The sequence below is a fragment of the Arachis ipaensis genome, chromosome B07 (genome assembly GCF_000816755.2).
Source record: "Arachis ipaensis cultivar K30076 chromosome B07, Araip1.1, whole genome shotgun sequence".
Classification (NCBI taxonomy): domain Eukaryota; kingdom Viridiplantae; phylum Streptophyta; class Magnoliopsida; order Fabales; family Fabaceae; genus Arachis; species Arachis ipaensis.
This window is the reverse complement of record NC_029791.2, coordinates 23557142-23563419: the sequence shown is the minus strand read 5'-3', so window position 1 is coordinate 23563419 and position 6278 is coordinate 23557142. Positions and strand designations below refer to the sequence as shown.

At 35.5% G+C, this 6278-nt stretch overlaps 1 long non-coding RNA gene across 1 annotated transcript; it reads left to right on the top strand.

Annotated features, from left to right (window-relative positions):
• On the top strand, positions 1953-6278 carry LOC110264917. The gene is made up of 2 exons (XR_002351268.1): positions 1953-5829; positions 5881-6278. It is a non-coding gene; the product is annotated as an uncharacterized LOC110264917 (long non-coding RNA).

Sequence of the window (6278 nt, the reverse complement as noted above, 5' to 3'; positions counted from 1 at the left end):
AGCATTGTTCTTTAGCTTACTGGATGGCACTTTTGAAAATATTGATTTCAACTATAAATTTGGCTATAGGAACCTAGTTTGCTAAAGCAACGCAGTGAACTTAATGTCCCTTTGAGATGCTCTAGACACAATGTTATGAATTAGAACTATAGCATACACTCCGATGAGTTGCCTATAAGCATCCTATATCATCCTATTGTATTGTGTTTTAAAACTGATTTATTCTTAATTTCAGTTTTTGTTTCATCGTAGAACTAAGCAAAACTATATGGTACATACTAAAATCTAATGGCTCAGTAGGAGTTGGTACTTGGTAGGTTTATTAGTTCACTAGTCAACCTTTGATAATTTCATTTAATTGGTACTAAATATTCAAATGTCCTTCTGTGAGTTTGACGGTTACATGATTGGAACAAATTTATTCTTCGTTTAGCTTCTTTCCCGCTAAAAGGGTGAGTAGTTGTTTGGTTTCAATTTTGAAAGTACTTTGTTTTTCTTGGTTATTAACTTTCAACCTTGTTTTAGATGCATCGGATTAAACTTCTTGTTGTCATACAGGCAATTCAATGGTATAAATTCGAATTATGAAAAAGATGCATCTAACATGTATCAAATTGATACTTGATACGGAACAGAATCCTGTTCCAGGATAGGAGGATAGGATGAAAATCAAAGAAAGGGACTCTTCTACCTCAATTTGATTTTCTGATGCAACAGTTAAGGGAATCACCAAGGTTGCGAGAATTGAACCGGTCAATGAACCTGTGGAGTGACTGGTTCAATGGTTTAAAGGTTTAATGGGAGTTCAACCGGTTTAATTAAATATATAATAAAATTATTAAAAGTTTAATATATAATTTCAAATATTTAAATTTAATAATTTTTAAGTTGATAAAATTTAAAATTTACAATTTTATATAATAATTTATCTATAATTTATCATTAAAAATTAATAAATAACTTTAAACATTAAATTTTATAACTAAAAAAAATTAAAATAGACCAAAATGACAAATCAAAATTTAGAAAAATCAGCATATTCACCTCAGAATTTTCAAAACTTTCATATTGCACCACAACACATCAACAACTCAGAATAAAAAAGATCACTCACCAAATCAGAAAAACCAGCATAAACTCCTAAACAACTTAGAATCAGAATCATAGCATGAAGTCATAAACAACTCAAAACCAGAAAAATTTTAACATAAACAATATAGTGAAGCAATTTTTTTTTTTTGGTGACTGAACATAACACAAAGAAAAAAGACCTAAGAAAAAGAGTAGTACTCCTCTCTAATAATAATGTCTAAATTATTAGGAGGCAGTAACCACTCTAGATACATCTGCTTGTTTAAAACAGTAGTCTTAGCCATTAAATCAGCCGCTCTGTTTGCTGTTCGCTGGATGAGCACTAAAGTAGCTGTCTAATTCCGCTGGAGCATCTCTTTGATTTTGTCAAGCAGATCAGAGTCATTCCTAATCATGCTGGTTGTGCCTCGCGAAACAAGAAGAAACCCATCAAGATTATCAGTTTCACATATGACCTCTTTGCACTCGCAATCCCAAGCCATAACAAGCACTCTCCAAATAGCATGAAGCTCACAACAGAGAACACTAGAAAGAGGTATACTGACAGAACAACCTTTTATCCAAATTCCCATGCTGTCTCTAATAATACATCCAAAGCCAGCTAATTGTTCATTTTCAAAAACGCTTGCATCGCAGTTTACTTTACAGACATTCATTGGAGGTGGTTCCCAGTTATATTTCAAAGAAGAAGGAATAATATGTTTTTGGTTGATAACAATATTAGAGAAATCTCGAGCAGCATGTTTAACTAAGTGAACAATTTTCTCCTTACTCCATGGATCATCTTGGTGGAAGATGTCATTGTTCCTATCCCTCCAAATCCACCAACCACCAACTGCAAAGAGAAACTCATTTTTGTTGAGATTAGAACGAATCCAAGACACAAAATCTAAATTAGAGTCCTCAGCGGTCATTTCCAAATTTAAGCTAATCCAAATATGACGAGCTTTTTGGCAAGTCCTAAAGCAGTGGTTAATATCCTCTAGAGCAAGATAACATCTCTGACAAAAATCAGAAGTAGAAATACCTTTTTGAAACCGGTAACTAGCTGTGGGAACTCCGTTGTTGAGGCAAAGTCAGAGCAGACACTTTATCTTCTCCGGTATTCTCAAGCGCCAAAGCCAAAGCCAATTTTCATTATCATTCCAGCCAAATTTCTTCTTCAATAGCCATTCATACCCGCTTTTAGTCGAGTAGGTGAGAGTATTTGAGTTTGTCCAAAACCAACCTGTTTTATCTTCTGCCTGCTTGATAGGATCAAAGAGCATCAAATCAAGTTTAACTTCTTCCGGAATCATTGTGCAAAGAATATCCCACCACCAATGCCCAAGGTGCCAGACATCTTCTAACTTCAAGTGAGAATCAGAAATGTGCACAAAAGGAGCCAAAGGAGCTAGCGTTCCGCATGGTCGCCAAGCATGATACCAAAAGGATTGAGACATCCTGCCTGTACACCAATCAAAACCATCACGAAGCTTTTCTATTGTCTTATAAATCGCTCGCCAAGTGCTTGAAACATTATTAGAAAATTTGGGTGAAAAGCAAGAACTCCCAGATAAATATTTTGCCAACATAATTCTTACCCAAAGCTTATCTTTATTATGCAATAATTGTCAAACAAGCTTTCCGAGTAAAGCAAAATTTACGCATTAAGTATCCCTAATTCCCAAGCCTCCATATTTTCTTGGAGTGACAACTTTGCTCCACTTGACCAAATTTAAGCAACGCTCCCCCACCTTTCCCTTCCACAAGAATTGTCTAAGCACAGAATCAATCTTTTGACAAACCGAAGTAATCTTTTGACAAACCGAAGTAGGAAAAAGAGTCACTTGCATCTGATAAATAGGAAGAGAAGAAGCAACAGATTTAATTAAGCAAAGCCTGCCTGCTCTGTTAAGGAGCTGACTTTTCCAACTAACCAGCCTATTCTTGATCTTCTCTAAAGAGTCCGAAAAAATAGATCTAGCAGCTCGAGGATGATTAAGGTTCACCCCCAAGTATTTGCCTAGGTCACTAGTAAAAGGAATATGAGAAACACCAGACAACATTTCCTTTCTTCTATTAGAGATATTTCTAGAACAAATAGCTTTAGATTTTTCAATGTTAATCTTCATACCTGAAGCTTTACAGAACAACTCCAAGGTGTGCACAACATTCTGAACTTGACTTTTCTTCGCTTTACAAAAAAGGAGGAGGTCATCTGCAAACATCAAGTGAGAAACTCTAGGTCTCCCTCTAGAAACAGCCACACCATCCCAAATACCCTCGTCAACTTGTTTGGAAATAGTGAAGTAATGCATCATAGCACCATCAACTGAGAATAAAAAAAATCAGCAACAAGCAAGTGAAGCATCTCAGAAATCAGAATAAATAAAATTTAACAAATAATGAATGACTCGTTCCACACACAACAGAGGAAACAAATAAAAAACTAAAGTGAAAAAGGGAGGAAATCAGTGAAAATAAAGAAGAGCACGAAGATGTTGAGGGATGGCGAAGATTGAAGAACTCACGGCGACGGCGAAGAGTTCACAGTGGCACGGGTATGTTTGCACTTCGCACAGAGAGTGGTGCTCTCCACACACACACACAGAGGGCCGACGACGGCGAGGATAGAGGCGGGCTTCACTACGAGCACAGAGACGGTGAGAAGGAGAAGAGTGGTGGCGGATGTTTGCTCTGATAGGGTTAAATACTTTGTGAAATTAGGGATTTTGCCATTTTGGTGACAGTGAGAGAGAATGGAGAGGGGATTGGAGGTCTTCTATGCGTTTTTTTTTTTAAATAAAAACGACGTAGTTTTGATGCTGAATGGGAGAATCGGGCCTTCAAAAAACCCTGCTGGTTCAGCCGGTTTTTCACTGATTTTTGCAGGCCGGTTTTAGATGTTAACCGAACCGGTTGGTCTGGTCTAGTTTTCAGAACCTTGGGAATTACTTTACCTCTCCTGTCACACCCAAGTTTCGCAAAGAAACTCAGAAATTTTCATTCATCAAAATTGATTCAGAAAGAGTAACAAGGAGTCTTTAAATAGGCTCCTAACAGATCAACCTAAGAATGAGCCAAATCTTCCTAGATATCTAATTTGAATTTAAATCTCTAAAGATAATTTAATTTAAATTAGATTTGATTTTTATTGGATTAGATCATATTTGATTTAACTTTAAACTTTTTAAAAATACTACTAAACAAATTAGAACTAAATCAAATCTTTTAACAGATCTTAATAACAAAACAAACTAAACATAAACTAAAAAGTCCTCCTGAATACGTATCATCCCCCCTGCAAAAAGATTCGTCCTTGAATCTTGTTCAATCACTTTTGAAAAATAATCCATCAACTGAGTCCACTGTGCATGCCTTTTGTTCAAGATCGCCTGAACTATCAAAATGCAAAACAAACTGCATTTTGTAGTATGTTGAATACTTGAGACATGTTCCATGTAGCCGCTCACTATAGAATGGAATTGGTTGTCCACTTGTCCTTCACTCCTTCCACCCACATTAATTCCTTCAAAATTCACCAATAAATCTGCAAAACCTTTAAAATCTAACATGTAAACACTAGGCAATTCATGATTACTTGATTAGATATATGAGAAACTGAAGACTCTATGAATGTCATAGACACTAATGCACTCTTGTTTAAACTATATAACTTTCAACATTTCTCTCACAAGTGTGTTTATTGCTCTTAGTTTCTTTTTTTCTCAATGACTCTTCTCTCTTACTATTTTCTGCCTTTTTCTCAAAACCCTCTTTTTCACTCAAACATTGATTCTTTTCACTGAAACACGCACTTTTTTTCTCGGTCTCTTCTCTCAAATACTTTTCTTTTCTCTCTTGTTTTTCAAATTGCTCACATCCCAAGCACTCCTTTGAGAACTGTTGCACCTTTGGTTCCTCTAAGTACTCATCTCCATCTACAACATACTCAACAAATGCTTTCATCATTGACTGTGAAGTAGAATTAAAGATAGGATCAAAAGAAGTTTGCTGATGTCGATCTATAATATTCTTTTTGAAATCTGCAACAGTGAATTTTGTCGTATCCTCAAACTTTGCTCATTTAGAACCCTGTGTAGAATTGGAGTCTGAAGAGCGCCAAATTGCCATAAATTGTTGTTGCGCCTCCACCTCAATTGCCAAATGGACTAAATCCTCCATTGTTGCATAATAGTAAAGGTCGACCTTATCTACAATTTCTTGGTTTAATCCAATAAGAAATTTTCCCATAAGAACTTTAGGACCCTTGTTAACATTAGCTTTGCACATCAAATACAGCAACTCCTTGTGGTACTCCTTTATTGATCTTGAACAAAAGGCATGCACAGTGGACTCAGCTGATGGGCTATTTTTCAAAAGTGATTGAACAAGATTCGAGGAAGAATCTTTTTGCAGAGGGGGAGAATGATACGTGTTCAGGAGGACTTTTTAGTCTGTGTTTAGTTTGTTTTGTTATTAGGATTTGTTAGAAGATTTGATTTAGTTCTGATTTGTTTAGTAGTATTTTTAGAAAGTTTAAATTTAAATCAAACCTGATCTAATCCAATAAAGATCAAATCTGATTTAAATTATCTTTACTTCTTTAGAGATTTAAATTCAAATTAGATATCTAGGAAGATTTGGCTCATTCTTAGGTTGATTTGCTAGGAGCCTATTTAAAGACTCCTTGTTACTCTTTTTGAATTAATTTTTATGAATGAAAATTTTTTCGAGTTTTTTTGAGAAACTTGGGTGTGAACAGATAAGATAGAGTGATTTTCTTAACTGGTGCATCAAATTGAGGTAGAGGAGTATCTTTCTTTGATTTTTCAGCTTATTTTGGATTCCGATCCGTATCAATACCGTTGTATGGCTTTAATGTATTATGCACTCAGGTTCAATGCAGTGCATCATAGCATTGTCCAAACGAAGGTGTTGATTGTGTTTTTGTGCGTGTGTTTTTTTCCCCCCTCCGGTTCTCTAAGATGGCAGCAGGTTGGTGCCTGGCGTGTTGTTGATTTTGTTTCCTTTGCCGATATTTTTGTTGTTTGATAAAGCAGTTCTGTTGCAAAGCTTTTGTTAGCCAGAGTGGAAGTTGGATTTTCTTATGTAATTGTGAATATTATTCTTGCTATTCAACAAGACGGAGCTCTAGGAAAACACGAAGTAGCTATTATAAGAACTCTTTCATTCTAGTATCA